The sequence below is a fragment of the Schistocerca cancellata genome, unplaced genomic scaffold (assembly GCF_023864275.1).
Source record: "Schistocerca cancellata isolate TAMUIC-IGC-003103 unplaced genomic scaffold, iqSchCanc2.1 HiC_scaffold_869, whole genome shotgun sequence".
Lineage (NCBI taxonomy): Eukaryota > Metazoa > Arthropoda > Insecta > Orthoptera > Acrididae > Schistocerca > Schistocerca cancellata.
In genome coordinates, this window is record NW_026046879.1 from 33515 (window position 1) to 58425 (window position 24911).

Sequence of the window (24911 nt, forward strand, 5' to 3'; positions counted from 1 at the left end):
CATATGACGCGGGTACACATCGCAGAGCAACGTGTTCTCCGTGGCTCGGCAACTGCGTGTCGTCCACTGACAACGGCGGCGCGGCCACTCTGGTCTTCCGCACTCTGCAGGGAGCTGCCAAGGAAGGCATCTCTCCTCCAGCTGCTCGGCCACGGTGCGCCTGCATAGCTTAGAGCTTGCCACACATCTGCCCTCGCTGTTGGACAGGTAGCAGAAGGCAAGGCGCGCGTTTTTCTGCAATGTTTCGGTGATGACAAGCGGTTGATATGCTTGTAAGTGTAGCATATGAAACAAGAATCGTATGAAGCATCCGTAGCCAGGTGCTAAAGTCGCAGTATGGCCGCAGGTGACGGTCGTATGATGGGTCTGTAGCCACAACAGGTTGGCAGCAAAGCAAATACCGCTAACTGAAAGCACCCTGCTGTAGCCCCAGTGGCGCAATTGGTTAGCGCACGGTACTTATAAGGCAGTAGCCGTGAGCAATGCCGGGGTTGTGAGTTCGAGCCTCACCTGGGGCATACTTTTATTTCGTAGCAGCTGACTCTGAAAGCATCGGGACGCTAGATTTGAGATGAATCACCTACTTGAGAAGAATAAGTGTGCGTGCGTTGTGCGTGTCGTTTGCGTATTCCTCGGTAGTATAGTGGTTAGTATCCCCGCCTGTCACGCGGGAGACCGGGGTTCGATTCCCCGCCGGGGAGGTGCGATTTTTATATCGCGAAAGTTGCACGTGTGGCCCGATAGGACATTAACGTTGTGATCGAGAAATGTAGTTGCTGCAGAATCGTAAGAAACTCTGCGTCTTAGGAAGTGTTTCTCGTATTCTCCACACGACGTCGTCATCGTTTCAGAACTTACAGGGTTTGCTGTTGACGCTGGGTCAGCGCACCCCAGGCTTAATGATCGAGCTCGAAGCACACAAGAAAAAGAATAATTTTAGCAGAGCGTGGTTTCGATCCACGGACCTCTGGGTTATGGGCCCAGCACGCTTCCACTGCGCCACTCTGCTGCGTGACGTGGGATACTTGGAAAAGCGTTGTCAGCGTCGCGTACCGTTTAATTAACTGTGCAACATCTCTCAGCTTGACTTGTCTCGACTTTGCTCGACTGACGCTACGCTGACGCTTGCACGAAGCGATATTTACCACGATCGTCTCGAGATGCAGCTGCGAGATGCTCAGGATTGACATTGCACTCCACGCAGGTGGAAACATTCGAATGCACTGCCTAGCTACGCGCCCGCAACTAACAAAATGCCGACCCTGCCAGGATTCGAACCTGGAATCTTCTGATCCGTAGTCAGACGCGTTATCCGTTGCGCCACAGGGCCACTGTTCGTCTTTCGTCATATGACGCGGGTACACATCGCAGAGCAACGTGTTCTCCGTGGCTCGGCAACTGCGTGTCGTCCACTGACAACGGCGGCGCGGCCACTCTGGTCTTCCGCACTCTGCAGGGAGCTGCCAAGGAAGGCATCTCTCCTCCAGCTGCTCGGCCACGGTGCGCCTGCATAGCTTAGAGCTTGCCACACATCTGCCCTCGCTGTTGGACAGGTAGCAGAAGGCAAGGCGCGCGTTTTTCTGCAATGTTTCGGTGATGACAAGCGGTTGATATGCTTGTAAGTGTAGCATATGAAACAAGAATCGTATGAAGCATCCGTAGCCAGGTGCTAAAGTCGCAGTATGGCCGCAGGTGACGGTCGTATGATGGGTCTGTAGCCACAACAGGTTGGCAGCAAAGCAAATACCGCTAACTGAAAGCACCCTGCTGTAGCCCCAGTGGCGCAATTGGTTAGCGCACGGTACTTATAAGGCAGTAGCCGTGAGCAATGCCGGGGTTGTGAGTTCGAGCCTCACCTGGGGCATACTTTTATTTCGTAGCAGCTGACTCTGAAAGCATCGGGACGCTAGATTTGAGATGAATCACCTACTTGAGAAGAATAAGTGTGCGTGCGTTGTGCGTGTCGTTTGCGTATTCCTCGGTAGTATAGTGGTTAGTATCCCCGCCTGTCACGCGGGAGACCGGGGTTCGATTCCCCGCCGGGGAGGTGCGATTTTTATATCGCGAAAGTTGCACGTGTGGCCCGATAGGACATTAACGTTGTGATCGAGAAATGTAGTTGCTGCAGAATCGTAAGAAACTCTGCGTCTTAGGAAGTGTTTCTCGTATTCTCCACACGACGTCGTCATCGTTTCAGAACTTACAGGGTTTGCTGTTGACGCTGGGTCAGCGCACCCCAGGCTTAATGATCGAGCTCGAAGCACACAAGAAAAAGAATAATTTTAGCAGAGCGTGGTTTCGATCCACGGACCTCTGGGTTATGGGCCCAGCACGCTTCCACTGCGCCACTCTGCTGCGTGACGTGGGATACTTGGAAAAGCGTTGTCAGCGTCGCGTACCGTTTAATTAACTGTGCAACATCTCTCAGCTTGACTTGTCTCGACTTTGCTCGACTGACGCTACGCTGACGCTTGCACGAAGCGATATTTACCACGATCGTCTCGAGATGCAGCTGCGAGATGCTCAGGATTGACATTGCACTCCACGCAGGTGGAAACATTCGAATGCACTGCCTAGCTACGCGCCCGCAACTAACAAAATGCCGACCCTGCCAGGATTCGAACCTGGAATCTTCTGATCCGTAGTCAGACGCGTTATCCGTTGCGCCACAGGGCCACTGTTCGTCTTTCGTCATATGACGCGGGTACACATCGCAGAGCAACGTGTTCTCCGTGGCTCGGCAACTGCGTGTCGTCCACTGACAACGGCGGCGCGGCCACTCTGGTCTTCCGCACTCTGCAGGGAGCTGCCAAGGAAGGCATCTCTCCTCCAGCTGCTCGGCCACGGTGCGCCTGCATAGCTTAGAGCTTGCCACACATCTGCCCTCGCTGTTGGACAGGTAGCAGAAGGCAAGGCGCGCGTTTTTCTGCAATGTTTCGGTGATGACAAGCGGTTGATATGCTTGTAAGTGTAGCATATGAAACAAGAATCGTATGAAGCATCCGTAGCCAGGTGCTAAAGTCGCAGTATGGCCGCAGGTGACGGTCGTATGATGGGTCTGTAGCCACAACAGGTTGGCAGCAAAGCAAATACCGCTAACTGAAAGCACCCTGCTGTAGCCCCAGTGGCGCAATTGGTTAGCGCACGGTACTTATAAGGCAGTAGCCGTGAGCAATGCCGGGGTTGTGAGTTCGAGCCTCACCTGGGGCATACTTTTATTTCGTAGCAGCTGACTCTGAAAGCATCGGGACGCTAGATTTGAGATGAATCACCTACTTGAGAAGAATAAGTGTGCGTGCGTTGTGCGTGTCGTTTGCGTATTCCTCGGTAGTATAGTGGTTAGTATCCCCGCCTGTCACGCGGGAGACCGGGGTTCGATTCCCCGCCGGGGAGGTGCGATTTTTATATCGCGAAAGTTGCACGTGTGGCCCGATAGGACATTAACGTTGTGATCGAGAAATGTAGTTGCTGCAGAATCGTAAGAAACTCTGCGTCTTAGGAAGTGTTTCTCGTATTCTCCACACGACGTCGTCATCGTTTCAGAACTTACAGGGTTTGCTGTTGACGCTGGGTCAGCGCACCCCAGGCTTAATGATCGAGCTCGAAGCACACAAGAAAAAGAATAATTTTAGCAGAGCGTGGTTTCGATCCACGGACCTCTGGGTTATGGGCCCAGCACGCTTCCACTGCGCCACTCTGCTGCGTGACGTGGGATACTTGGAAAAGCGTTGTCAGCGTCGCGTACCGTTTAATTAACTGTGCAACATCTCTCAGCTTGACTTGTCTCGACTTTGCTCGACTGACGCTACGCTGACGCTTGCACGAAGCGATATTTACCACGATCGTCTCGAGATGCAGCTGCGAGATGCTCAGGATTGACATTGCACTCCACGCAGGTGGAAACATTCGAATGCACTGCCTAGCTACGCGCCCGCAACTAACAAAATGCCGACCCTGCCAGGATTCGAACCTGGAATCTTCTGATCCGTAGTCAGACGCGTTATCCGTTGCGCCACAGGGCCACTGTTCGTCTTTCGTCATATGACGCGGGTACACATCGCAGAGCAACGTGTTCTCCGTGGCTCGGCAACTGCGTGTCGTCCACTGACAACGGCGGCGCGGCCACTCTGGTCTTCCGCACTCTGCAGGGAGCTGCCAAGGAAGGCATCTCTCCTCCAGCTGCTCGGCCACGGTGCGCCTGCATAGCTTAGAGCTTGCCACACATCTGCCCTCGCTGTTGGACAGGTAGCAGAAGGCAAGGCGCGCGTTTTTCTGCAATTTTTCGGTGATGACAAGCGGTTGATATGCTTGTAAGTGTAGCATATGAAACAAGAATCGTATGAAGCATCCGTAGCCAGGTGCTAAAGTCGCAGTATGGCCGCAGGTGACGGTCGTATGATGGGTCTGTAGCCACAACAGGTTGGCAGCAAAGCAAATACCGCTAACTGAAAGCACCCTGCTGTAGCCCCAGTGGCGCAATTGGTTAGCGCACGGTACTTATAAGGCAGTAGCCGTGAGCAATGCCGGGGTTGTGAGTTCGAGCCTCACCTGGGGCATACTTTTATTTCGTAGCAGCTGACTCTGAAAGCATCGGGACGCTAGATTTGAGATGAATCACCTACTTGAGAAGAATAAGTGTGCGTGCGTTGTGCGTGTCGTTTGCGTATTCCTCGGTAGTATAGTGGTTAGTATCCCCGCCTGTCACGCGGGAGACCGGGGTTCGATTCCCCGCCGGGGAGGTGCGATTTTTATATCGCGAAAGTTGCACGTGTAGCCCGATAGGACATTAACGTTGTGATCGAGAAATGTAGTTGCTGCAGAATCGTAAGAAACTCTGCGTCTTAGGAAGTGTTTCTCGTATTCTCCACACGACGTCGTCATCGTTTCAGAACTTACAGGGTTTGCTGTTGACGCTGGGTCAGCGCACCCCAGGCTTAATGATCGAGCTCGAAGCACACAAGAAAAAGAATAATTTTAGCAGAGCGTGGTTTCGATCCACGGACCTCTGGGTTATGGGCCCAGCACGCTTCCACTGCGCCACTCTGCTGCGTGACGTGGGATACTTGGAAAAGCGTTGTCAGCGTCGCGTACCGTTTAATTAACTGTGCAACATCTCTCAGCTTGACTTGTCTCGACTTTGCTCGACTGACGCTACGCTGACGCTTGCACGAAGCGATATTTACCACGATCGTCTCGAGATGCAGCTGCGAGATGCTCAGGATTGACATTGCACTCCACGCAGGTGGAAACATTCGAATGCACTGCCTAGCTACGCGCCCGCAACTAACAAAATGCCGACCCTGCCAGGATTCGAACCTGGAATCTTCTGATCCGTAGTCAGACGCGTTATCCGTTGCGCCACAGGGCCACTGTTCGTCTTTCGTCATATGACGCGGGTACACATCGCAGAGCAACGTGTTCTCCGTGGCTCGGCAACTGCGTGTCGTCCACTGACAACGGCGGCGCGGCCACTCTGGTCTTCCGCACTCTGCAGGGAGCTGCCAAGGAAGGCATCTCTCCTCCAGCTGCTCGGCCACGGTGCGCCTGCATAGCTTAGAGCTTGCCACACATCTGCCCTCGCTGTTGGACAGGTAGCAGAAGGCAAGGCGCGCGTTTTTCTGCAATGTTTCGGTGATGACAAGCGGTTGATATGCTTGTAAGTGTAGCATATGAAACAAGAATCGTATGAAGCATCCGTAGCCAGGTGCTAAAGTCGCAGTATGGCCGCAGGTGACGGTCGTATGATGGGTCTGTAGCCACAACAGGTTGGCAGCAAAGCAAATACCGCTAACTGAAAGCACCCTGCTGTAGCCCCAGTGGCGCAATTGGTTAGCGCACGGTACTTATAAGGCAGTAGCCGTGAGCAATGCCGGGGTTGTGAGTTCGAGCCTCACCTGGGGCATACTTTTATTTCGTAGCAGCTGACTCTGAAAGCATCGGGACGCTAGATTTGAGATGAATCACCTACTTGAGAAGAATAAGTGTGCGTGCGTTGTGCGTGTCGTTTGCGTATTCCTCGGTAGTATAGTGGTTAGTATCCCCGCCTGTCACGCGGGAGACCGGGGTTCGATTCCCCGCCGGGGAGGTGCGATTTTTATATCGCGAAAGTTGCACGTGTGGCCCGATAGGACATTAACGTTGTGATCGAGAAATGTAGTTGCTGCAGAATCGTAAGAAACTCTGCGTCTTAGGAAGTGTTTCTCGTATTCTCCACACGACGTCGTCATCGTTTCAGAACTTACAGGGTTTGCTGTTGACGCTGGGTCAGCGCACCCCAGGCTTAATGATCGAGCTCGAAGCACACAAGAAAAAGAATAATTTTAGCAGAGCGTGGTTTCGATCCACGGACCTCTGGGTTATGGGCCCAGCACGCTTCCACTGCGCCACTCTGCTGCGTGACGTGGGATACTTGGAAAAGCGTTGTCAGCGTCGCGTACCGTTTAATTAACTGTGCAACATCTCTCAGCTTGACTTGTCTCGACTTTGCTCGACTGACGCTACGCTGACGCTTGCACGAAGCGATATTTACCACGATCGTCTCGAGATGCAGCTGCGAGATGCTCAGGATTGACATTGCACTCCACGCAGGTGGAAACATTCGAATGCACTGCCTAGCTACGCGCCCGCAACTAACAAAATGCCGACCCTGCCAGGATTCGAACCTGGAATCTTCTGATCCGTAGTCAGACGCGTTATCCGTTGCGCCACAGGGCCACTGTTCGTCTTTCGTCATATGACGCGGGTACACATCGCAGAGCAACGTGTTCTCCGTGGCTCGGCAACTGCGTGTCGTCCACTGACAACGGCGGCGCGGCCACTCTGGTCTTCCGCACTCTGCAGGGAGCTGCCAAGGAAGGCATCTCTCCTCCAGCTGCTCGGCCACGGTGCGCCTGCATAGCTTAGAGCTTGCCACACATCTGCCCTCGCTGTTGGACAGGTAGCAGAAGGCAAGGCGCGCGTTTTTCTGCAATTTTTCGGTGATGACAAGCGGTTGATATGCTTGTAAGTGTAGCATATGAAACAAGAATCGTATGAAGCATCCGTAGCCAGGTGCTAAAGTCGCAGTATGGCCGCAGGTGACGGTCGTATGATGGGTCTGTAGCCACAACAGGTTGGCAGCAAAGCAAATACCGCTAACTGAAAGCACCCTGCTGTAGCCCCAGTGGCGCAATTGGTTAGCGCACGGTACTTATAAGGCAGTAGCCGTGAGCAATGCCGGGGTTGTGAGTTCGAGCCTCACCTGGGGCATACTTTTATTTCGTAGCAGCTGACTCTGAAAGCATCGGGACGCTAGATTTGAGATGAATCACCTACTTGAGAAGAATAAGTGTGCGTGCGTTGTGCGTGTCGTTTGCGTATTCCTCGGTAGTATAGTGGTTAGTATCCCCGCCTGTCACGCGGGAGACCGGGGTTCGATTCCCCGCCGGGGAGGTGCGATTTTTATATCGCGAAAGTTGCACGTGTAGCCCGATAGGACATTAACGTTGTGATCGAGAAATGTAGTTGCTGCAGAATCGTAAGAAACTCTGCGTCTTAGGAAGTGTTTCTCGTATTCTCCACACGACGTCGTCATCGTTTCAGAACTTACAGGGTTTGCTGTTGACGCTGGGTCAGCGCACCCCAGGCTTAATGATCGAGCTCGAAGCACACAAGAAAAAGAATAATTTTAGCAGAGCGTGGTTTCGATCCACGGACCTCTGGGTTATGGGCCCAGCACGCTTCCACTGCGCCACTCTGCTGCGTGACGTGGGATACTTGGAAAAGCGTTGTCAGCGTCGCGTACCGTTTAATTAACTGTGCAACATCTCTCAGCTTGACTTGTCTCGACTTTGCTCGACTGACGCTACGCTGACGCTTGCACGAAGCGATATTTACCACGATCGTCTCGAGATGCAGCTGCGAGATGCTCAGGATTGACATTGCACTCCACGCAGGTGGAAACATTCGAATGCACTGCCTAGCTACGCGCCCGCAACTAACAAAATGCCGACCCTGCCAGGATTCGAACCTGGAATCTTCTGATCCGTAGTCAGACGCGTTATCCGTTGCGCCACAGGGCCACTGTTCGTCTTTCGTCATATGACGCGGGTACACATCGCAGAGCAACGTGTTCTCCGTGGCTCGGCAACTGCGTGTCGTCCACTGACAACGGCGGCGCGGCCACTCTGGTCTTCCGCACTCTGCAGGGAGCTGCCAAGGAAGGCATCTCTCCTCCAGCTGCTCGGCCACGGTGCGCCTGCATAGCTTAGAGCTTGCCACACATCTGCCCTCGCTGTTGGACAGGTAGCAGAAGGCAAGGCGCGCGTTTTTCTGCAATGTTTCGGTGATGACAAGCGGTTGATATGCTTGTAAGTGTAGCATATGAAACAAGAATCGTATGAAGCATCCGTAGCCAGGTGCTAAAGTCGCAGTATGGCCGCAGGTGACGGTCGTATGATGGGTCTGTAGCCACAACAGGTTGGCAGCAAAGCAAATACCGCTAACTGAAAGCACCCTGCTGTAGCCCCAGTGGCGCAATTGGTTAGCGCACGGTACTTATAAGGCAGTAGCCGTGAGCAATGCCGGGGTTGTGAGTTCGAGCCTCACCTGGGGCATACTTTTATTTCGTAGCAGCTGACTCTGAAAGCATCGGGACGCTAGATTTGAGATGAATCACCTACTTGAGAAGAATAAGTGTGCGTGCGTTGTGCGTGTCGTTTGCGTATTCCTCGGTAGTATAGTGGTTAGTATCCCCGCCTGTCACGCGGGAGACCGGGGTTCGATTCCCCGCCGGGGAGGTGCGATTTTTATATCGCGAAAGTTGCACGTGTGGCCCGATAGGACATTAACGTTGTGATCGAGAAATGTAGTTGCTGCAGAATCGTAAGAAACTCTGCGTCTTAGGAAGTGTTTCTCGTATTCTCCACACGACGTCGTCATCGTTTCAGAACTTACAGGGTTTGCTGTTGACGCTGGGTCAGCGCACCCCAGGCTTAATGATCGAGCTCGAAGCACACAAGAAAAAGAATAATTTTAGCAGAGCGTGGTTTCGATCCACGGACCTCTGGGTTATGGGCCCAGCACGCTTCCACTGCGCCACTCTGCTGCGTGACGTGGGATACTTGGAAAAGCGTTGTCAGCGTCGCGTACCGTTTAATTAACTGTGCAACATCTCTCAGCTTGACTTGTCTCGACTTTGCTCGACTGACGCTACGCTGACGCTTGCACGAAGCGATATTTACCACGATCGTCTCGAGATGCAGCTGCGAGATGCTCAGGATTGACATTGCACTCCACGCAGGTGGAAACATTCGAATGCACTGCCTAGCTACGCGCCCGCAACTAACAAAATGCCGACCCTGCCAGGATTCGAACCTGGAATCTTCTGATCCGTAGTCAGACGCGTTATCCGTTGCGCCACAGGGCCACTGTTCGTCTTTCGTCATATGACGCGGGTACACATCGCAGAGCAACGTGTTCTCCGTGGCTCGGCAACTGCGTGTCGTCCACTGACAACGGCGGCGCGGCCACTCTGGTCTTCCGCACTCTGCAGGGAGCTGCCAAGGAAGGCATCTCTCCTCCAGCTGCTCGGCCACGGTGCGCCTGCATAGCTTAGAGCTTGCCACACATCTGCCCTCGCTGTTGGACAGGTAGCAGAAGGCAAGGCGCGCGTTTTTCTGCAATGTTTCGGTGATGACAAGCGGTTGATATGCTTGTAAGTGTAGCATATGAAACAAGAATCGTATGAAGCATCCGTAGCCAGGTGCTAAAGTCGCAGTATGGCCGCAGGTGACGGTCGTATGATGGGTCTGTAGCCACAACAGGTTGGCAGCAAAGCAAATACCGCTAACTGAAAGCACCCTGCTGTAGCCCCAGTGGCGCAATTGGTTAGCGCACGGTACTTATAAGGCAGTAGCCGTGAGCAATGCCGGGGTTGTGAGTTCGAGCCTCACCTGGGGCATACTTTTATTTCGTAGCAGCTGACTCTGAAAGCATCGGGACGCTAGATTTGAGATGAATCACCTACTTGAGAAGAATAAGTGTGCGTGCGTTGTGCGTGTCGTTTGCGTATTCCTCGGTAGTATAGTGGTTAGTATCCCCGCCTGTCACGCGGGAGACCGGGGTTCGATTCCCCGCCGGGGAGGTGCGATTTTTATATCGCGAAAGTTGCACGTGTGGCCCGATAGGACATTAACGTTGTGATCGAGAAATGTAGTTGCTGCAGAATCGTAAGAAACTCTGCGTCTTAGGAAGTGTTTCTCGTATTCTCCACACGACGTCGTCATCGTTTCAGAACTTACAGGGTTTGCTGTTGACGCTGGGTCAGCGCACCCCAGGCTTAATGATCGAGCTCGAAGCACACAAGAAAAAGAATAATTTTAGCAGAGCGTGGTTTCGATCCACGGACCTCTGGGTTATGGGCCCAGCACGCTTCCACTGCGCCACTCTGCTGCGTGACGTGGGATACTTGGAAAAGCGTTGTCAGCGTCGCGTACCGTTTAATTAACTGTGCAACATCTCTCAGCTTGACTTGTCTCGACTTTGCTCGACTGACGCTACGCTGACGCTTGCACGAAGCGATATTTACCACGATCGTCTCGAGATGCAGCTGCGAGATGCTCAGGATTGACATTGCACTCCACGCAGGTGGAAACATTCGAATGCACTGCCTAGCTACGCGCCCGCAACTAACAAAATGCCGACCCTGCCAGGATTCGAACCTGGAATCTTCTGATCCGTAGTCAGACGCGTTATCCGTTGCGCCACAGGGCCACTGTTCGTCTTTCGTCATATGACGCGGGTACACATCGCAGAGCAACGTGTTCTCCGTGGCTCGGCAACTGCGTGTCGTCCACTGACAACGGCGGCGCGGCCACTCTGGTCTTCCGCACTCTGCAGGGAGCTGCCAAGGAAGGCATCTCTCCTCCAGCTGCTCGGCCACGGTGCGCCTGCATAGCTTAGAGCTTGCCACACATCTGCCCTCGCTGTTGGACAGGTAGCAGAAGGCAAGGCGCGCGTTTTTCTGCAATGTTTCGGTGATGACAAGCGGTTGATATGCTTGTAAGTGTAGCATATGAAACAAGAATCGTATGAAGCATCCGTAGCCAGGTGCTAAAGTCGCAGTATGGCCGCAGGTGACGGTCGTATGATGGGTCTGTAGCCACAACAGGTTGGCAGCAAAGCAAATACCGCTAACTGAAAGCACCCTGCTGTAGCCCCAGTGGCGCAATTGGTTAGCGCACGGTACTTATAAGGCAGTAGCCGTGAGCAATGCCGGGGTTGTGAGTTCGAGCCTCACCTGGGGCATACTTTTATTTCGTAGCAGCTGACTCTGAAAGCATCGGGACGCTAGATTTGAGATGAATCACCTACTTGAGAAGAATAAGTGTGCGTGCGTTGTGCGTGTCGTTTGCGTATTCCTCGGTAGTATAGTGGTTAGTATCCCCGCCTGTCACGCGGGAGACCGGGGTTCGATTCCCCGCCGGGGAGGTGCGATTTTTATATCGCGAAAGTTGCACGTGTGGCCCGATAGGACATTAACGTTGTGATCGAGAAATGTAGTTGCTGCAGAATCGTAAGAAACTCTGCGTCTTAGGAAGTGTTTCTCGTATTCTCCACACGACGTCGTCATCGTTTCAGAACTTACAGGGTTTGCTGTTGACGCTGGGTCAGCGCACCCCAGGCTTAATGATCGAGCTCGAAGCACACAAGAAAAAGAATAATTTTAGCAGAGCGTGGTTTCGATCCACGGACCTCTGGGTTATGGGCCCAGCACGCTTCCACTGCGCCACTCTGCTGCGTGACGTGGGATACTTGGAAAAGCGTTGTCAGCGTCGCGTACCGTTTAATTAACTGTGCAACATCTCTCAGCTTGACTTGTCTCGACTTTGCTCGACTGACGCTACGCTGACGCTTGCACGAAGCGATATTTACCACGATCGTCTCGAGATGCAGCTGCGAGATGCTCAGGATTGACATTGCACTCCACGCAGGTGGAAACATTCGAATGCACTGCCTAGCTACGCGCCCGCAACTAACAAAATGCCGACCCTGCCAGGATTCGAACCTGGAATCTTCTGATCCGTAGTCAGACGCGTTATCCGTTGCGCCACAGGGCCACTGTTCGTCTTTCGTCATATGACGCGGGTACACATCGCAGAGCAACGTGTTCTCCGTGGCTCGGCAACTGCGTGTCGTCCACTGACAACGGCGGCGCGGCCACTCTGGTCTTCCGCACTCTGCAGGGAGCTGCCAAGGAAGGCATCTCTCCTCCAGCTGCTCGGCCACGGTGCGCCTGCATAGCTTAGAGCTTGCCACACATCTGCCCTCGCTGTTGGACAGGTAGCAGAAGGCAAGGCGCGCGTTTTTCTGCAATGTTTCGGTGATGACAAGCGGTTGATATGCTTGTAAGTGTAGCATATGAAACAAGAATCGTATGAAGCATCCGTAGCCAGGTGCTAAAGTCGCAGTATGGCCGCAGGTGACGGTCGTATGATGGGTCTGTAGCCACAACAGGTTGGCAGCAAAGCAAATACCGCTAACTGAAAGCACCCTGCTGTAGCCCCAGTGGCGCAATTGGTTAGCGCACGGTACTTATAAGGCAGTAGCCGTGAGCAATGCCGGGGTTGTGAGTTCGAGCCTCACCTGGGGCATACTTTTATTTCGTAGCAGCTGACTCTGAAAGCATCGGGACGCTAGATTTGAGATGAATCACCTACTTGAGAAGAATAAGTGTGCGTGCGTTGTGCGTGTCGTTTGCGTATTCCTCGGTAGTATAGTGGTTAGTATCCCCGCCTGTCACGCGGGAGACCGGGGTTCGATTCCCCGCCGGGGAGGTGCGATTTTTATATCGCGAAAGTTGCACGTGTGGCCCGATAGGACATTAACGTTGTGATCGAGAAATGTAGTTGCTGCAGAATCGTAAGAAACTCTGCGTCTTAGGAAGTGTTTCTCGTATTCTCCACACGACGTCGTCATCGTTTCAGAACTTACAGGGTTTGCTGTTGACGCTGGGTCAGCGCACCCCAGGCTTAATGATCGAGCTCGAAGCACACAAGAAAAAGAATAATTTTAGCAGAGCGTGGTTTCGATCCACGGACCTCTGGGTTATGGGCCCAGCACGCTTCCACTGCGCCACTCTGCTGCGTGACGTGGGATACTTGGAAAAGCGTTGTCAGCGTCGCGTACCGTTTAATTAACTGTGCAACATCTCTCAGCTTGACTTGTCTCGACTTTGCTCGACTGACGCTACGCTGACGCTTGCACGAAGCGATATTTACCACGATCGTCTCGAGATGCAGCTGCGAGATGCTCAGGATTGACATTGCACTCCACGCAGGTGGAAACATTCGAATGCACTGCCTAGCTACGCGCCCGCAACTAACAAAATGCCGACCCTGCCAGGATTCGAACCTGGAATCTTCTGATCCGTAGTCAGACGCGTTATCCGTTGCGCCACAGGGCCACTGTTCGTCTTTCGTCATATGACGCGGGTACACATCGCAGAGCAACGTGTTCTCCGTGGCTCGGCAACTGCGTGTCGTCCACTGACAACGGCGGCGCGGCCACTCTGGTCTTCCGCACTCTGCAGGGAGCTGCCAAGGAAGGCATCTCTCCTCCAGCTGCTCGGCCACGGTGCGCCTGCATAGCTTAGAGCTTGCCACACATCTGCCCTCGCTGTTGGACAGGTAGCAGAAGGCAAGGCGCGCGTTTTTCTGCAATGTTTCGGTGATGACAAGCGGTTGATATGCTTGTAAGTGTAGCATATGAAACAAGAATCGTATGAAGCATCCGTAGCCAGGTGCTAAAGTCGCAGTATGGCCGCAGGTGACGGTCGTATGATGGGTCTGTAGCCACAACAGGTTGGCAGCAAAGCAAATACCGCTAACTGAAAGCACCCTGCTGTAGCCCCAGTGGCGCAATTGGTTAGCGCACGGTACTTATAAGGCAGTAGCCGTGAGCAATGCCGGGGTTGTGAGTTCGAGCCTCACCTGGGGCATACTTTTATTTCGTAGCAGCTGACTCTGAAAGCATCGGGACGCTAGATTTGAGATGAATCACCTACTTGAGAAGAATAAGTGTGCGTGCGTTGTGCGTGTCGTTTGCGTATTCCTCGGTAGTATAGTGGTTAGTATCCCCGCCTGTCACGCGGGAGACCGGGGTTCGATTCCCCGCCGGGGAGGTGCGATTTTTATATCGCGAAAGTTGCACGTGTGGCCCGATAGGACATTAACGTTGTGATCGAGAAATGTAGTTGCTGCAGAATCGTAAGAAACTCTGCGTCTTAGGAAGTGTTTCTCGTATTCTCCACACGACGTCGTCATCGTTTCAGAACTTACAGGGTTTGCTGTTGACGCTGGGTCAGCGCACCCCAGGCTTAATGATCGAGCTCGAAGCACACAAGAAAAAGAATAATTTTAGCAGAGCGTGGTTTCGATCCACGGACCTCTGGGTTATGGGCCCAGCACGCTTCCACTGCGCCACTCTGCTGCGTGACGTGGGATACTTGGAAAAGCGTTGTCAGCGTCGCGTACCGTTTAATTAACTGTGCAACATCTCTCAGCTTGACTTGTCTCGACTTTGCTCGACTGACGCTACGCTGACGCTTGCACGAAGCGATATTTACCACGATCGTCTCGAGATGCAGCTGCGAGATGCTCAGGATTGACATTGCACTCCACGCAGGTGGAAACATTCGAATGCACTGCCTAGCTACGCGCCCGCAACTAACAAAATGCCGACCCTGCCAGGATTCGAACCTGGAATCTTCTGATCCGTAGTCAGACGCGTTATCCGTTGCGCCACAGGGCCACTGTTCGTCTTTCGTCATATGACGCGGGTACACATCGCAGAGCAACGTGTTCTCCGTGGCTCGGCAACTGCGTGTCGTCCACTGACAACGGCGGCGCGGCCACTCTGGTCTTCCGCACTCTGCAGGGAGCTGCCAAGGAAGGCATCTCTCCTCCAGCTGCTCGGCCACGGTGCGCCTGCATAGCTTAGAGCTTGCCACACATCTGCCCTCGCTGTTGGACAGGTAGCAGAAGGCAAGGCGCGCGTTTTTCTGCAATGTTTCGGTGATGACAAGCGGTTGATATGCTTGTAAGTGTAGCATATGAAACAAGAATCGTATGAAGCATCCGTAGCCAGGTGCTAAAGTCGCAGTATGGCCGCAGGTGACGGTCGTATGATGGGTCTGTAGCCACAACAGGTTGGCAGCAAAGCAAATACCGCTAACTGAAAGCACCCTGCTGTAGCCCCAGTGGCGCAATTGGTTAGCGCACGGTACTTATAAGGCAGTAGCCGTGAGCAATGCCGGGGTTGTGAGTTCGAGCCTCACCTGGGGCATACTTTTATTTCGTAGCAGCTGACTCTGAAAGCATCGGGACGCTAGATTTGAGATGAATCACCTACTTGAGAAGAATAAGTGTGCGTGCGTTGTGCGTGTCGTTTGCGTATTCCTCGGTAGTATAGTGGTTAGTATCCCCGCCTGTCACGCGGGAGACCGGGGTTCGATTCCCCGCCGGGGAGGTGCGATTTTTATATCGCGAAAGTTGCACGTGTAGCCCGATAGGACATTAACGTTGTGATCGAGAAATGTAGTTGCTGCAGAATCGTAAGAAACTCTGCGTCTTAGGAAGTGTTTCTCGTATTCTCCACACGACGTCGTCATCGTTTCAGAACTTACAGGGTTTGCTGTTGACGCTGGGTCAGCGCACCCCAGGCTTAATGATCGAGCTCGAAGCACACAAGAAAAAGAATAATTTTAGCAGAGCGTGGTTTCGATCCACGGACCTCTGGGTTATGGGCCCAGCACGCTTCCACTGCGCCACTCTGCTGCGTGACGTGGGATACTTGGAAAAGCGTTGTCAGCGTCGCGTACCGTTTAATTAACTGTGCAACATCTCTCAGCTTGACTTGTCTCGACTTTGCTCGACTGACGCTACGCTGACGCTTGCACGAAGCGATATTTACCACGATCGTCTCGAGATGCAGCTGCGAGATGCTCAGGATTGACATTGCACTCCACGCAGGTGGAAACATTCGAATGCACTGCCTAGCTACGCGCCCGCAACTAACAAAATGCCGACCCTGCCAGGATTCGAACCTGGAATCTTCTGATCCGTAGTCAGACGCGTTATCCGTTGCGCCACAGGGCCACTGTTCGTCTTTCGTCATATGACGCGGGTACACATCGCAGAGCAACGTGTTCTCCGTGGCTCGGCAACTGCGTGTCGTCCACTGACAACGGCGGCGCGGCCACTCTGGTCTTCCGCACTCTGCAGGGAGCTGCCAAGGAAGGCATCTCTCCTCCAGCTGCTCGGCCACGGTGCGCCTGCATAGCTTAGAGCTTGCCACACATCTGCCCTCGCTGTTGGACAGGTAGCAGAAGGCAAGGCGCGCGTTTTTCTGCAATGTTTCGGTGATGACAAGCGGTTGATATGCTTGTAAGTGTAGCATATGAAACAAGAATCGTATGAAGCATCCGTAGCCAGGTGCTAAAGTCGCAGTATGGCCGCAGGTGACGGTCGTATGATGGGTCTGTAGCCACAACAGGTTGGCAGCAAAGCAAATACCGCTAACTGAAAGCACCCTGCTGTAGCCCCAGTGGCGCAATTGGTTAGCGCACGGTACTTATAAGGCAGTAGCCGTGAGCAATGCCGGGGTTGTGAGTTCGAGCCTCACCTGGGGCATACTTTTATTTCGTAGCAGCTGACTCTGAAAGCATCGGGACGCTAGATTTGAGATGAATCACCTACTTGAGAAGAATAAGTGTGCGTGCGTTGTGCGTGTCGTTTGCGTATTCCTCGGTAGTATAGTGGTTAGTATCCCCGCCTGTCACGCGGGAGACCGGGGTTCGATTCCCCGCCGGGGAGGTGCGATTTTTATATCGCGAAAGTTGCACGTGTGGCCCGATAGGACATTAACGTTGTGATCGAGAAATGTAGTTGCTGCAGAATCGTAAGAAACTCTGCGTCTTAGGAAGTGTTTCTCGTATTCTCCACACGACGTCGTCATCGTTTCAGAACTTACAGGGTTTGCTGTTGACGCTGGGTCAGCGCACCCCAGGCTTAATGATCGAGCTCGAAGCACACAAGAAAAAGAATAATTTTAGCAGAGCGTGGTTTCGATCCACGGACCTCTGGGTTATGGGCCCAGCACGCTTCCACTGCGCCACTCTGCTGCGTGACGTGGGATACTTGGAAAAGCGTTGTCAGCGTCGCGTACCGTTTAATTAACTGTGCAACATCTCTCAGCTTGACTTGTCTCGACTTTGCTCGACTGACGCTACGCTGACGCTTGCACGAAGCGATATTTACCACGATCGTCTCGAGATGCAGCTGCGAGATGCTCAGGATTGACATTGCACTCCACGCAGGTGGAAACATTCGAATGCACTGCCTAGCTACGCGCCCGCAACTAACAAAATGCCGACCCTGCCAGGATTCGAACCTGGAATCTTCTGATCCGTAGTCAGACGCGTTATCCGTTGCGCCACAGGGCCACTGTTCGTCTTTCGTCATATGACGCGGGTACACATCGCAGAGCAACGTGTTCTCCGTGGCTCGGCAACTGCGTGTCGTCCACTGACAACGGCGGCGCGGCCACTCTGGTCTTCCGCACTCTGCAGGGAGCTGCCAAGGAAGGCATCTCTCCTCCAGCTGCTCGGCCACGGTGCGCCTGCATAGCTTAGAGCTTGCCACACATCTGCCCTCGCTGTTGGACAGGTAGCAGAAGGCAAGGCGCGCGTTTTTCTGCAATGTTTCGGTGATGACAAGCGGTTGATATGCTTGTAAGTGTAGCATATGAAACAAGAATCGTATGAAGCATCCGTAGCCAGGTGCTAAAGTCGCAGTATGGCCGCAGGTGACGGTCGTATGATGGGTCTGTAGCCACAACAGGTTGGCAGCAAAGCAAATACCGCTAACTGAAAGCACCCTGCTGTAGCCCCAGTGGCGCAATTGGTTAGCGCACGGTACTTATAAGGCAGTAGCCGTGAGCAATGCCGGGGTTGTGAGTTCGAGCCTCACCTGGGGCATACTTTTATTTCGTAGCAGCTGACTCTGAAAGCATCGGGACGCTAGATTTGAGATGAATCACCTACTTGAGAAGAATAAGTGTGCGTGCGTTGTGCGTGTCGTTTGCGTATTCCTCGGTAGTATAGTGGTTAGTATCCCCGCCTGTCACGCGGGAGACCGGGGTTCGATTCCCCGCCGGGGAGGTGCGATTTTTATATCGCGAAAGTTGCACGTGTGGCCCGATAGGACATTAACGTTGTGATCGAGAAATGTAGTTGCTGCAGAATCGTAAGAAACTCTGCGTCTTAGGAAGTGTTTCTCGTATTCTCCACACGACGTCGTCATCGTTTCAGAACTTACAGGGTTTGCTGTTGACGCTGGGTCAGCGCACCCCAGGCTTAATGATCGAGCTCGAAGCACACAAGAAAAAGAATAATTTTAGCAGAGCGTGGTTTCGATCCACGGACCTCTGGGTTATGGGCCCAGCACGCTTCCACTGCGCCACTCTGCTGCGTGACGTGGGATACTTGGAAAAGCGTTGTCAGCGTCGCGTACCGTTTAATTAACTGTGCAACATCTCTCAGCTTGACTTGTCTCGACTTTGCTCGACTGACGCTACGCTGACGCTTGCACGAAGCGATATTTACCACGATCGTCTCGAGATGCAGCTGCGAGATGCTCAGGATTGACATTGCACTCCACGCAGGTGGAAACATTCGAATGCACTGCCTAGCTACGCGCCCGCAACTAACAAAATGCCGACCCTGCCAGGATTCGAACCTGGAATCTTCTGATCCGTAGTCAGACGCGTTATCCGTTGCGCCACAGGGCCACTGTTCGTCTTTCGTCATATGACGCGGGTACACATCGCAGAGCAACGTGTTCTCCGTGGCTCGGCAACTGCGTGTCGTCCACTGACAACGGCGGCGCGGCCACTCTGGTCTTCCGCACTCTGCAGGGAGCTGCCAAGGAAGGCATCTCTCCTCCAGCTGCTCGGCCACGGTGCGCCTGCATAGCTTAGAGCTTGCCACACATCTGCCCTCGCTGTTGGACAGGTAGCAGAAGGCAAGGCGCGCGTTTTTCTGCAATGTTTCGGTGATGACAAGCGGTTGATATGCTTGTAAGTGTAGCATATGAAACAAGAATCGTATGAAGCATCCGTAGCCAGGTGCTAAAGTCGCAGTATGGCCGCAGGTGACGGTCGTATGATGGGTCTGTAGCCACAACAGGTTGGCAGCAAAGCAAATACCGCTAACTGAAAGCACCCTGCTGTAGCCCCAGTGGCGCAATTGGTTAGCGCACGGTACTTATAAGGCAGTAGCCGTGAGCAATGCCGGGGTTGTGAGTTCGAGCCTCACCTGGGGCATACTTTTATTTCGTAGCAGCTGACTCTGAAAGCATCGGGACGCTAGATTTGAGATGAATCACCTACTTGAGAAGAATAAGTGTGCGTGCGTTGTGCGTGTCGTTTGCGTATTCCTCGGTAGTATAGTGGTTAGTATCCCCGCCTGTCACGCGGGAGACCGGGGTTCGATTCCCCGCCGGGGAGGTGCGATTTTTATATCGCGAAAGTTGCACGTGTGGCCCGATAGGACATTAACGTTGTGATCGAGAAATGTAGTTGCTGCAGAATCGTAAGAAACTCTGCGTCTTAGGAAGTGTTTCTCGTATTCTCCACACGACGTCGTCATCGTTTCAGAACTTACAGGGTTTGCTGTTGACGCTGGGTCAGCGCACCCCAGGCTTAATGATCGAGCTCGAAGCACACAAGAAAAAGAATAATTTTAGCAGAGCGTGGTTTCGATCCACGGACCTCTGGGTTATGGGCCCAGCACGCTTCCACTGCGCCACTCTGCTGCGTGACGTGGGATACTTGGAAAAGCGTTGTCAGCGTCGCGTACCGTTTAATTAACTGTGCAACATCTCTCAGCTTGACTTGTCTCGACTTTGCTCGACTGACGCTACGCTGACGCTTGCACGAAGCGATATTTACCACGATCGTCTCGAGATGCAGCTGCGAGATGCTCAGGATTGACATTGCACTCCACGCAGGTGGAAACATTCGAATGCACTGCCTAGCTACGCGCCCGCAACTAACAAAATGCCGACCCTGCCAGGATTCGAACCTGGAATCTTCTGATCCGTAGTCAGACGCGTTATCCGTTGCGCCACAGGGCCACTGTTCGTCTTTCGTCATATGACGCGGGTACACATCGCAGAGCAACGTGTTCTCCGTGGCTCGGCAACTGCGTGTCGTCCACTGACAACGGCGGCGCGGCCACTCTGGTCTTCCGCACTCTGCAGGGAGCTGCCAAGGAAGGCATCTCTCCTCCAGCTGCTCGGCCACGGTGCGCCTGCATAGCTTAGAGCTTGCCACACATCTGCCCTCGCTGTTGGACAGGTAGCAGAAGGCAAGGCGCGCGTTTTTCTGCAATGTTTCGGTGATGACAAGCGGTTGATATGCTTGTAAGTGTAGCATATGAAACAAGAATCGTATGAAGCATCCGTAGCCAGGTGCTAAAGTCGCAGTATGGCCGCAGGTGACGGTCGTATGATGGGTCTGTAGCCACAACAGGTTGGCAGCAAAGCAAATACCGCTAACTGAAAGCACCCTGCTGTAGCCCCAGTGGCGCAATTGGTTAGCGCACGGTACTTATAAGGCAGTAGCCGTGAGCAATGCCGGGGTTGTGAGTTCGAGCCTCACCTGGGGCATACTTTTATTTCGTAGCAGCTGACTCTGAAAGCATCGGGACGCTAGATTTGAGATGAATCACCTACTTGAGAAGAATAAGTGTGCGTGCGTTGTGCGTGTCGTTTGCGTATTCCTCGGTAGTATAGTGGTTAGTATCCCCGCCTGTCACGCGGGAGACCGGGGTTCGATTCCCCGCCGGGGAGGTGCGATTTTTATATCGCGAAAGTTGCACGTGTGGCCCGATAGGACATTAACGTTGTGATCGAGAAATGTAGTTGCTGCAGAATCGTAAGAAACTCTGCGTCTTAGGAAGTGTTTCTCGTATTCTCCACACGACGTCGTCATCGTTTCAGAACTTACAGGGTTTGCTGTTGACGCTGGGTCAGCGCACCCCAGGCTTAATGATCGAGCTCGAAGCACACAAGAAAAAGAATAATTTTAGCAGAGCGTGGTTTCGATCCACGGACCTCTGGGTTATGGGCCCAGCACGCTTCCACTGCGCCACTCTGCTGCGTGACGTGGGATACTTGGAAAAGCGTTGTCAGCGTCGCGTACCGTTTAATTAACTGTGCAACATCTCTCAGCTTGACTTGTCTCGACTTTGCTCGACTGACGCTACGCTGACGCTTGCACGAAGCGATATTTACCACGATCGTCTCGAGATGCAGCTGCGAGATGCTCAGGATTGACATTGCACTCCACGCAGGTGGAAACATTCGAATGCACTGCCTAGCTACGCGCCCGCAACTAACAAAATGCCGACCCTGCCAGGATTCGAACCTGGAATCTTCTGATCCGTAGTCAGACGCGTTATCCGTTGCGCCACAGGGCCACTGTTCGTCTTTCGTCATATGACGCGGGTACACATCGCAGAGCAACGTGTTCTCCGTGGCTCGGCAACTGCGTGTCGTCCACTGACAACGGCGGCGCGGCCACTCTGGTCTTCCGCACTCTGCAGGGAGCTGCCAAGGAAGGCATCTCTCCTCCAGCTGCTCGGCCACGGTGCGCCTGCATAGCTTAGAGCTTGCCACACATCTGCCCTCGCTGTTGGACAGGTAGCAGAAGGCAAGGCGCGCGTTTTTCTGCAATGTTTCGGTGATGACAAGCGGTTGATATGCTTGTAAGTGTAGCATATGAAACAAGAATCGTATGAAGCATCCGTAGCCAGGTGCTAAAGTCGCAGTATGGCCGCAGGTGACGGTCGTATGATGGGTCTGTAGCCACAACAGGTTGGCAGCAAAGCAAATACCGCTAACTGAAAGCACCCTGCTGTAGCCCCAGTGGCGCAATTGGTTAGCGCACGGTACTTATAAGGCAGTAGCCGTGAGCAATGCCGGGGTTGTGAGTTCGAGCCTCACCTGGGGCATACTTTTATTTCGTAGCAGCTGACTCTGAAAGCATCGGGACGCTAGATTTGAGATGAATCACCTACTTGAGAAGAATAAGTGTGCGTGCGTTGTGCGTGTCGTTTGCGTATTCCTCGGTAGTATAGTGGTTAGTATCCCCGCCTGTCACGCGGGAGACCGGGGTTCGATTCCCCGCCGGGGAGGTGCGATTTTTATATCGCGAAAGTTGCACGTGTGGCCCGATAGGACATTAACGTTGTGATCGAGAAATGTAGTTGCTGCAGAATCGTAAGAAACTCTGCGTCTTAGGAAGTGTTTCTCGTATTCTCCACACGACGTCGTCATCGTTTCAGAACTTACAGGGTTTGCTGTTGACGCTGGGTCAGCGCACCCCAGGCTTAATGATCGAGCTCGAAGCACACAAGAAAAAGAATAATTTTAGCAGAGCGTGGTTTCGATCCACGGACCTCTGGGTTATGGGCCCAGCACGCTTCCACTGCGCCACTCTGCTGCGTGACGTGGGATACTTGGAAAAGCGTTGTCAGCGTCGCGTACCGTTTAATTAACTGTGCAACATCTCTCAGCTTGACTTGTCTCGACTTTGCTCGACTGACGCTACGCTGACGCTTGCACGAAGCGATATTTACCACGATCGTCTCGAGATGCAGCTGCGAGATGCTCAGGATTGACATTGCACTCCACGCAGGTGGAAACATTCGAATGCACTGCCTAGCTACGCGCCCGCAACTAACAAAATGCCGACCCTGCCAGGATTCGAACCTGGAATCTTCTGATCCGTAGTCAGACGCGTTATCCGTTGCGCCACAGGGCCACTGTTCGTCTTTCGTCATATGACGCGGGTACACATCGCAGAGCAACGTGTTCTCCGTGGCTCGGCAACTGCGTGTCGTCCACTGACAACGGCGGCGCGGCCACTCTGGTCTTCCGCACTCTGCAGGGAGCTGCCAAGGAAGGCATCTCTCCTCCAGCTGCTCGGCCACGGTGCGCCTGCATAGCTTAGAGCTTGCCACACATCTGCCCTCGCTGTTGGACAGGTAGCAGAAGGCAAGGCGCGCGTTTTTCTGCAATGTTTCGGTGATGACAAGCGGTTGATATGCTTGTAAGTGTAGCATATGAAACAAGAATCGTATGAAGCATCCGTAGCCAGGTGCTAAAGTCGCAGTATGGCCGCAGGTGACGGTCGTATGATGGGTCTGTAGCCACAACAGGTTGGCAGCAAAGCAAATACCGCTAACTGAAAGCACCCTGCTGTAGCCCCAGTGGCGCAATTGGTTAGCGCACGGTACTTATAAGGCAGTAGCCGTGAGCAATGCCGGGGTTGTGAGTTCGAGCCTCACCTGGGGCATACTTTTATTTCGTAGCAGCTGACTCTGAAAGCATCGGGACGCTAGATTTGAGATGAATCACCTACTTGAGAAGAATAAGTGTGCGTGCGTTGTGCGTGTCGTTTGCGTATTCCTCGGTAGTATAGTGGTTAGTATCCCCGCCTGTCACGCGGGAGACCGGGGTTCGATTCCCCGCCGGGGAGGTGCGATTTTTATATCGCGAAAGTTGCACGTGTGGCCCGATAGGACATTAACGTTGTGATCGAGAAATGTAGTTGCTGCAGAATCGTAAGAAACTCTGCGTCTTAGGAAGTGTTTCTCGTATTCTCCACACGACGTCGTCATCGTTTCAGAACTTACAGGGTTTGCTGTTGACGCTGGGTCAGCGCACCCCAGGCTTAATGATCGAGCTCGAAGCACACAAGAAAAAGAATAATTTTAGCAGAGCGTGGTTCGATCCACGGGACCTCTGGGTTATGGCCCAGCACGCTTCCACTGCGCCACTCTGCTGCGTGACGTGGGATACTTGGAAAAGCGTTGTCAGCGTCGCGTACCGTTTAATTAACTGTGCAACATCTCTCAGCTTGACTTGTCTCGACTTTGCTCGACTGACGCTACGCTGACGCTTGCACGAAGCGATATTTACCACGATCGTCTCGAGATGCAGCTGCGAGATGCTCAGGATTGACATTGCACTCCACGCAGGTGGAAACATTCGAATGCACTGCCTAGCTACGCGCCCGCAACTAACAAAATGCCGACCCTGCCAGGATTCGAACCTGGAATCTTCTGATCCGTAGTCAGACGCGTTATCCGTTGCGCCACAGGGCCACTGTTCGTCTTTCGTCATATGACGCGGGTACACATCGCAGAGCAACGTGTTCTCCGTGGCTCGGCAACTGCGTGTCGTCCACTGACAACGGCGGCGCGGCCACTCTGGTCTTCCGCACTCTGCAGGGAGCTGCCAAGGAAGGCATCTCTCCTCCAGCTGCTCGGCCACGGTGCGCCTGCATAGCTTAGAGCTTGCCACACATCTGCCCTCGCTGTTGGACAGGTAGCAGAAGGCAAGGCGCGCGTTTTTCTGCAATGTTTTCGGTGATGACAAGCGGTTGATATGCTTGTAAGTGTAGCATATGAAACAAGAATCGTATGAAGCATCCGTAGCCAGGTGCTAAAGTCGCAGTATGGCCGCAGGTGACGGTCGTATGATGGGTCTGTAGCCACAACAGGTTGGCAGCAAAGCAAATACCGCTAACTGAAAGCACCCTGCTGTAGCCCCAGTGGCGCAATTGGTTTAGCGCACGGTACTTATAAGGCAGTAGCCGTGAGCAATGCCGGGGGTTGTGAGTTCGAGCCTCACCTGGGGCATACTTTTATTTCGTAGCAGCTGACTCTGAAAGCATCGGGACGCTAGATTTGAGATGAATCACCTACTTGAGAAGAATAAGTGTGCGTGCGTTGTGCGTGTCGTTTGCGTATTCCTCGGTAGTATAGTGGTTAGTATCCCCGCCTGTCACGCGGGAGACCGGGG

At 53.3% G+C, this 24911-nt stretch overlaps 72 non-coding genes across 72 annotated transcripts; 37 read left to right on the forward strand and 35 right to left on the reverse strand.

Annotated features, from left to right (window-relative positions):
* Positions 1-426: 426 nt before the first annotated feature.
* On the forward strand, positions 427-518 carry Trnai-uau (transfer RNA isoleucine (anticodon UAU)). The gene is given in 2 exon segments: positions 427-464; positions 483-518. It is a non-coding gene; the product is annotated as a tRNA-Ile (tRNA).
* Positions 519-629: 111 nt separating this feature from the next.
* On the forward strand, positions 630-701 carry Trnad-guc (transfer RNA aspartic acid (anticodon GUC)). The gene has a single exon. It is a non-coding gene; the product is annotated as a tRNA-Asp (tRNA).
* Positions 702-937: 236 nt separating this feature from the next.
* Positions 938-1009, reverse strand: Trnam-cau (transfer RNA methionine (anticodon CAU)). The gene has a single exon. It is a non-coding gene; the product is annotated as a tRNA-Met (tRNA).
* Positions 1010-1257: 248 nt separating this feature from the next.
* Positions 1258-1330, reverse strand: Trnar-acg (transfer RNA arginine (anticodon ACG)). The gene has a single exon. It is a non-coding gene; the product is annotated as a tRNA-Arg (tRNA).
* Positions 1331-1772: 442 nt separating this feature from the next.
* Trnai-uau (transfer RNA isoleucine (anticodon UAU)) lies at positions 1773-1864 on the forward strand. Its single transcript is given in 2 exon segments — positions 1773-1810; positions 1829-1864. It is a non-coding gene; the product is annotated as a tRNA-Ile (tRNA).
* Positions 1865-1975: 111 nt separating this feature from the next.
* Positions 1976-2047, forward strand: Trnad-guc (transfer RNA aspartic acid (anticodon GUC)). Its single transcript has one exon. It is a non-coding gene; the product is annotated as a tRNA-Asp (tRNA).
* Positions 2048-2283: 236 nt separating this feature from the next.
* Trnam-cau (transfer RNA methionine (anticodon CAU)) lies at positions 2284-2355 on the reverse strand. Its single transcript has one exon. It is a non-coding gene; the product is annotated as a tRNA-Met (tRNA).
* Positions 2356-2603: 248 nt separating this feature from the next.
* Positions 2604-2676, reverse strand: Trnar-acg (transfer RNA arginine (anticodon ACG)). The gene has a single exon. It is a non-coding gene; the product is annotated as a tRNA-Arg (tRNA).
* A 442-nt stretch (positions 2677-3118) lies between these two features.
* Positions 3119-3210, forward strand: Trnai-uau (transfer RNA isoleucine (anticodon UAU)). Its single transcript is given in 2 exon segments — positions 3119-3156; positions 3175-3210. It is a non-coding gene; the product is annotated as a tRNA-Ile (tRNA).
* Positions 3211-3321: 111 nt separating this feature from the next.
* On the forward strand, positions 3322-3393 carry Trnad-guc (transfer RNA aspartic acid (anticodon GUC)). The gene has a single exon. It is a non-coding gene; the product is annotated as a tRNA-Asp (tRNA).
* A 236-nt stretch (positions 3394-3629) lies between these two features.
* Positions 3630-3701, reverse strand: Trnam-cau (transfer RNA methionine (anticodon CAU)). Its single transcript has one exon. It is a non-coding gene; the product is annotated as a tRNA-Met (tRNA).
* Positions 3702-3949: 248 nt separating this feature from the next.
* On the reverse strand, positions 3950-4022 carry Trnar-acg (transfer RNA arginine (anticodon ACG)). The gene has a single exon. It is a non-coding gene; the product is annotated as a tRNA-Arg (tRNA).
* A 442-nt stretch (positions 4023-4464) lies between these two features.
* On the forward strand, positions 4465-4556 carry Trnai-uau (transfer RNA isoleucine (anticodon UAU)). Its single transcript is given in 2 exon segments — positions 4465-4502; positions 4521-4556. It is a non-coding gene; the product is annotated as a tRNA-Ile (tRNA).
* A 111-nt stretch (positions 4557-4667) lies between these two features.
* Positions 4668-4739, forward strand: Trnad-guc (transfer RNA aspartic acid (anticodon GUC)). The gene has a single exon. It is a non-coding gene; the product is annotated as a tRNA-Asp (tRNA).
* A 236-nt stretch (positions 4740-4975) lies between these two features.
* Trnam-cau (transfer RNA methionine (anticodon CAU)) lies at positions 4976-5047 on the reverse strand. The gene has a single exon. It is a non-coding gene; the product is annotated as a tRNA-Met (tRNA).
* Positions 5048-5295: 248 nt separating this feature from the next.
* On the reverse strand, positions 5296-5368 carry Trnar-acg (transfer RNA arginine (anticodon ACG)). Its single transcript has one exon. It is a non-coding gene; the product is annotated as a tRNA-Arg (tRNA).
* Positions 5369-5810: 442 nt separating this feature from the next.
* Positions 5811-5902, forward strand: Trnai-uau (transfer RNA isoleucine (anticodon UAU)). The gene is given in 2 exon segments: positions 5811-5848; positions 5867-5902. It is a non-coding gene; the product is annotated as a tRNA-Ile (tRNA).
* A 111-nt stretch (positions 5903-6013) lies between these two features.
* Trnad-guc (transfer RNA aspartic acid (anticodon GUC)) lies at positions 6014-6085 on the forward strand. Its single transcript has one exon. It is a non-coding gene; the product is annotated as a tRNA-Asp (tRNA).
* A 236-nt stretch (positions 6086-6321) lies between these two features.
* Positions 6322-6393, reverse strand: Trnam-cau (transfer RNA methionine (anticodon CAU)). Its single transcript has one exon. It is a non-coding gene; the product is annotated as a tRNA-Met (tRNA).
* Positions 6394-6641: 248 nt separating this feature from the next.
* On the reverse strand, positions 6642-6714 carry Trnar-acg (transfer RNA arginine (anticodon ACG)). The gene has a single exon. It is a non-coding gene; the product is annotated as a tRNA-Arg (tRNA).
* A 442-nt stretch (positions 6715-7156) lies between these two features.
* On the forward strand, positions 7157-7248 carry Trnai-uau (transfer RNA isoleucine (anticodon UAU)). Its single transcript is given in 2 exon segments — positions 7157-7194; positions 7213-7248. It is a non-coding gene; the product is annotated as a tRNA-Ile (tRNA).
* A 111-nt stretch (positions 7249-7359) lies between these two features.
* On the forward strand, positions 7360-7431 carry Trnad-guc (transfer RNA aspartic acid (anticodon GUC)). Its single transcript has one exon. It is a non-coding gene; the product is annotated as a tRNA-Asp (tRNA).
* Positions 7432-7667: 236 nt separating this feature from the next.
* Trnam-cau (transfer RNA methionine (anticodon CAU)) lies at positions 7668-7739 on the reverse strand. Its single transcript has one exon. It is a non-coding gene; the product is annotated as a tRNA-Met (tRNA).
* Positions 7740-7987: 248 nt separating this feature from the next.
* On the reverse strand, positions 7988-8060 carry Trnar-acg (transfer RNA arginine (anticodon ACG)). The gene has a single exon. It is a non-coding gene; the product is annotated as a tRNA-Arg (tRNA).
* Positions 8061-8502: 442 nt separating this feature from the next.
* Trnai-uau (transfer RNA isoleucine (anticodon UAU)) lies at positions 8503-8594 on the forward strand. The gene is given in 2 exon segments: positions 8503-8540; positions 8559-8594. It is a non-coding gene; the product is annotated as a tRNA-Ile (tRNA).
* Positions 8595-8705: 111 nt separating this feature from the next.
* Positions 8706-8777, forward strand: Trnad-guc (transfer RNA aspartic acid (anticodon GUC)). The gene has a single exon. It is a non-coding gene; the product is annotated as a tRNA-Asp (tRNA).
* A 236-nt stretch (positions 8778-9013) lies between these two features.
* Positions 9014-9085, reverse strand: Trnam-cau (transfer RNA methionine (anticodon CAU)). Its single transcript has one exon. It is a non-coding gene; the product is annotated as a tRNA-Met (tRNA).
* Positions 9086-9333: 248 nt separating this feature from the next.
* On the reverse strand, positions 9334-9406 carry Trnar-acg (transfer RNA arginine (anticodon ACG)). The gene has a single exon. It is a non-coding gene; the product is annotated as a tRNA-Arg (tRNA).
* Positions 9407-9848: 442 nt separating this feature from the next.
* Trnai-uau (transfer RNA isoleucine (anticodon UAU)) lies at positions 9849-9940 on the forward strand. Its single transcript is given in 2 exon segments — positions 9849-9886; positions 9905-9940. It is a non-coding gene; the product is annotated as a tRNA-Ile (tRNA).
* Positions 9941-10051: 111 nt separating this feature from the next.
* On the forward strand, positions 10052-10123 carry Trnad-guc (transfer RNA aspartic acid (anticodon GUC)). Its single transcript has one exon. It is a non-coding gene; the product is annotated as a tRNA-Asp (tRNA).
* Positions 10124-10359: 236 nt separating this feature from the next.
* Positions 10360-10431, reverse strand: Trnam-cau (transfer RNA methionine (anticodon CAU)). The gene has a single exon. It is a non-coding gene; the product is annotated as a tRNA-Met (tRNA).
* A 248-nt stretch (positions 10432-10679) lies between these two features.
* On the reverse strand, positions 10680-10752 carry Trnar-acg (transfer RNA arginine (anticodon ACG)). Its single transcript has one exon. It is a non-coding gene; the product is annotated as a tRNA-Arg (tRNA).
* A 442-nt stretch (positions 10753-11194) lies between these two features.
* Positions 11195-11286, forward strand: Trnai-uau (transfer RNA isoleucine (anticodon UAU)). Its single transcript is given in 2 exon segments — positions 11195-11232; positions 11251-11286. It is a non-coding gene; the product is annotated as a tRNA-Ile (tRNA).
* Positions 11287-11397: 111 nt separating this feature from the next.
* Trnad-guc (transfer RNA aspartic acid (anticodon GUC)) lies at positions 11398-11469 on the forward strand. Its single transcript has one exon. It is a non-coding gene; the product is annotated as a tRNA-Asp (tRNA).
* Positions 11470-11705: 236 nt separating this feature from the next.
* Trnam-cau (transfer RNA methionine (anticodon CAU)) lies at positions 11706-11777 on the reverse strand. Its single transcript has one exon. It is a non-coding gene; the product is annotated as a tRNA-Met (tRNA).
* Positions 11778-12025: 248 nt separating this feature from the next.
* On the reverse strand, positions 12026-12098 carry Trnar-acg (transfer RNA arginine (anticodon ACG)). The gene has a single exon. It is a non-coding gene; the product is annotated as a tRNA-Arg (tRNA).
* Positions 12099-12540: 442 nt separating this feature from the next.
* Positions 12541-12632, forward strand: Trnai-uau (transfer RNA isoleucine (anticodon UAU)). The gene is given in 2 exon segments: positions 12541-12578; positions 12597-12632. It is a non-coding gene; the product is annotated as a tRNA-Ile (tRNA).
* A 111-nt stretch (positions 12633-12743) lies between these two features.
* On the forward strand, positions 12744-12815 carry Trnad-guc (transfer RNA aspartic acid (anticodon GUC)). The gene has a single exon. It is a non-coding gene; the product is annotated as a tRNA-Asp (tRNA).
* Positions 12816-13051: 236 nt separating this feature from the next.
* Trnam-cau (transfer RNA methionine (anticodon CAU)) lies at positions 13052-13123 on the reverse strand. Its single transcript has one exon. It is a non-coding gene; the product is annotated as a tRNA-Met (tRNA).
* A 248-nt stretch (positions 13124-13371) lies between these two features.
* Positions 13372-13444, reverse strand: Trnar-acg (transfer RNA arginine (anticodon ACG)). Its single transcript has one exon. It is a non-coding gene; the product is annotated as a tRNA-Arg (tRNA).
* A 442-nt stretch (positions 13445-13886) lies between these two features.
* Positions 13887-13978, forward strand: Trnai-uau (transfer RNA isoleucine (anticodon UAU)). Its single transcript is given in 2 exon segments — positions 13887-13924; positions 13943-13978. It is a non-coding gene; the product is annotated as a tRNA-Ile (tRNA).
* A 111-nt stretch (positions 13979-14089) lies between these two features.
* On the forward strand, positions 14090-14161 carry Trnad-guc (transfer RNA aspartic acid (anticodon GUC)). The gene has a single exon. It is a non-coding gene; the product is annotated as a tRNA-Asp (tRNA).
* A 236-nt stretch (positions 14162-14397) lies between these two features.
* On the reverse strand, positions 14398-14469 carry Trnam-cau (transfer RNA methionine (anticodon CAU)). Its single transcript has one exon. It is a non-coding gene; the product is annotated as a tRNA-Met (tRNA).
* Positions 14470-14717: 248 nt separating this feature from the next.
* Positions 14718-14790, reverse strand: Trnar-acg (transfer RNA arginine (anticodon ACG)). Its single transcript has one exon. It is a non-coding gene; the product is annotated as a tRNA-Arg (tRNA).
* A 442-nt stretch (positions 14791-15232) lies between these two features.
* On the forward strand, positions 15233-15324 carry Trnai-uau (transfer RNA isoleucine (anticodon UAU)). The gene is given in 2 exon segments: positions 15233-15270; positions 15289-15324. It is a non-coding gene; the product is annotated as a tRNA-Ile (tRNA).
* A 111-nt stretch (positions 15325-15435) lies between these two features.
* Positions 15436-15507, forward strand: Trnad-guc (transfer RNA aspartic acid (anticodon GUC)). The gene has a single exon. It is a non-coding gene; the product is annotated as a tRNA-Asp (tRNA).
* Positions 15508-15743: 236 nt separating this feature from the next.
* Positions 15744-15815, reverse strand: Trnam-cau (transfer RNA methionine (anticodon CAU)). The gene has a single exon. It is a non-coding gene; the product is annotated as a tRNA-Met (tRNA).
* Positions 15816-16063: 248 nt separating this feature from the next.
* Positions 16064-16136, reverse strand: Trnar-acg (transfer RNA arginine (anticodon ACG)). Its single transcript has one exon. It is a non-coding gene; the product is annotated as a tRNA-Arg (tRNA).
* Positions 16137-16578: 442 nt separating this feature from the next.
* Trnai-uau (transfer RNA isoleucine (anticodon UAU)) lies at positions 16579-16670 on the forward strand. Its single transcript is given in 2 exon segments — positions 16579-16616; positions 16635-16670. It is a non-coding gene; the product is annotated as a tRNA-Ile (tRNA).
* A 111-nt stretch (positions 16671-16781) lies between these two features.
* On the forward strand, positions 16782-16853 carry Trnad-guc (transfer RNA aspartic acid (anticodon GUC)). The gene has a single exon. It is a non-coding gene; the product is annotated as a tRNA-Asp (tRNA).
* Positions 16854-17089: 236 nt separating this feature from the next.
* Positions 17090-17161, reverse strand: Trnam-cau (transfer RNA methionine (anticodon CAU)). Its single transcript has one exon. It is a non-coding gene; the product is annotated as a tRNA-Met (tRNA).
* A 248-nt stretch (positions 17162-17409) lies between these two features.
* On the reverse strand, positions 17410-17482 carry Trnar-acg (transfer RNA arginine (anticodon ACG)). The gene has a single exon. It is a non-coding gene; the product is annotated as a tRNA-Arg (tRNA).
* A 442-nt stretch (positions 17483-17924) lies between these two features.
* Trnai-uau (transfer RNA isoleucine (anticodon UAU)) lies at positions 17925-18016 on the forward strand. The gene is given in 2 exon segments: positions 17925-17962; positions 17981-18016. It is a non-coding gene; the product is annotated as a tRNA-Ile (tRNA).
* Positions 18017-18127: 111 nt separating this feature from the next.
* On the forward strand, positions 18128-18199 carry Trnad-guc (transfer RNA aspartic acid (anticodon GUC)). Its single transcript has one exon. It is a non-coding gene; the product is annotated as a tRNA-Asp (tRNA).
* Positions 18200-18435: 236 nt separating this feature from the next.
* On the reverse strand, positions 18436-18507 carry Trnam-cau (transfer RNA methionine (anticodon CAU)). Its single transcript has one exon. It is a non-coding gene; the product is annotated as a tRNA-Met (tRNA).
* A 248-nt stretch (positions 18508-18755) lies between these two features.
* Trnar-acg (transfer RNA arginine (anticodon ACG)) lies at positions 18756-18828 on the reverse strand. The gene has a single exon. It is a non-coding gene; the product is annotated as a tRNA-Arg (tRNA).
* Positions 18829-19270: 442 nt separating this feature from the next.
* Positions 19271-19362, forward strand: Trnai-uau (transfer RNA isoleucine (anticodon UAU)). The gene is given in 2 exon segments: positions 19271-19308; positions 19327-19362. It is a non-coding gene; the product is annotated as a tRNA-Ile (tRNA).
* A 111-nt stretch (positions 19363-19473) lies between these two features.
* Positions 19474-19545, forward strand: Trnad-guc (transfer RNA aspartic acid (anticodon GUC)). The gene has a single exon. It is a non-coding gene; the product is annotated as a tRNA-Asp (tRNA).
* Positions 19546-19781: 236 nt separating this feature from the next.
* Trnam-cau (transfer RNA methionine (anticodon CAU)) lies at positions 19782-19853 on the reverse strand. Its single transcript has one exon. It is a non-coding gene; the product is annotated as a tRNA-Met (tRNA).
* Positions 19854-20101: 248 nt separating this feature from the next.
* Trnar-acg (transfer RNA arginine (anticodon ACG)) lies at positions 20102-20174 on the reverse strand. Its single transcript has one exon. It is a non-coding gene; the product is annotated as a tRNA-Arg (tRNA).
* A 442-nt stretch (positions 20175-20616) lies between these two features.
* Trnai-uau (transfer RNA isoleucine (anticodon UAU)) lies at positions 20617-20708 on the forward strand. The gene is given in 2 exon segments: positions 20617-20654; positions 20673-20708. It is a non-coding gene; the product is annotated as a tRNA-Ile (tRNA).
* Positions 20709-20819: 111 nt separating this feature from the next.
* On the forward strand, positions 20820-20891 carry Trnad-guc (transfer RNA aspartic acid (anticodon GUC)). Its single transcript has one exon. It is a non-coding gene; the product is annotated as a tRNA-Asp (tRNA).
* Positions 20892-21127: 236 nt separating this feature from the next.
* Positions 21128-21199, reverse strand: Trnam-cau (transfer RNA methionine (anticodon CAU)). Its single transcript has one exon. It is a non-coding gene; the product is annotated as a tRNA-Met (tRNA).
* Positions 21200-21447: 248 nt separating this feature from the next.
* Trnar-acg (transfer RNA arginine (anticodon ACG)) lies at positions 21448-21520 on the reverse strand. Its single transcript has one exon. It is a non-coding gene; the product is annotated as a tRNA-Arg (tRNA).
* A 442-nt stretch (positions 21521-21962) lies between these two features.
* Trnai-uau (transfer RNA isoleucine (anticodon UAU)) lies at positions 21963-22054 on the forward strand. Its single transcript is given in 2 exon segments — positions 21963-22000; positions 22019-22054. It is a non-coding gene; the product is annotated as a tRNA-Ile (tRNA).
* A 111-nt stretch (positions 22055-22165) lies between these two features.
* Positions 22166-22237, forward strand: Trnad-guc (transfer RNA aspartic acid (anticodon GUC)). Its single transcript has one exon. It is a non-coding gene; the product is annotated as a tRNA-Asp (tRNA).
* A 236-nt stretch (positions 22238-22473) lies between these two features.
* On the reverse strand, positions 22474-22545 carry Trnam-cau (transfer RNA methionine (anticodon CAU)). Its single transcript has one exon. It is a non-coding gene; the product is annotated as a tRNA-Met (tRNA).
* A 248-nt stretch (positions 22546-22793) lies between these two features.
* Positions 22794-22866, reverse strand: Trnar-acg (transfer RNA arginine (anticodon ACG)). The gene has a single exon. It is a non-coding gene; the product is annotated as a tRNA-Arg (tRNA).
* Positions 22867-23308: 442 nt separating this feature from the next.
* On the forward strand, positions 23309-23400 carry Trnai-uau (transfer RNA isoleucine (anticodon UAU)). The gene is given in 2 exon segments: positions 23309-23346; positions 23365-23400. It is a non-coding gene; the product is annotated as a tRNA-Ile (tRNA).
* Positions 23401-23511: 111 nt separating this feature from the next.
* On the forward strand, positions 23512-23583 carry Trnad-guc (transfer RNA aspartic acid (anticodon GUC)). Its single transcript has one exon. It is a non-coding gene; the product is annotated as a tRNA-Asp (tRNA).
* A 555-nt stretch (positions 23584-24138) lies between these two features.
* Positions 24139-24211, reverse strand: Trnar-acg (transfer RNA arginine (anticodon ACG)). The gene has a single exon. It is a non-coding gene; the product is annotated as a tRNA-Arg (tRNA).
* Positions 24212-24654: 443 nt separating this feature from the next.
* Positions 24655-24748, forward strand: Trnai-uau (transfer RNA isoleucine (anticodon UAU)). The gene is given in 2 exon segments: positions 24655-24693; positions 24712-24748. It is a non-coding gene; the product is annotated as a tRNA-Ile (tRNA).
* Positions 24749-24911: the final 163 nt, after the last annotated feature.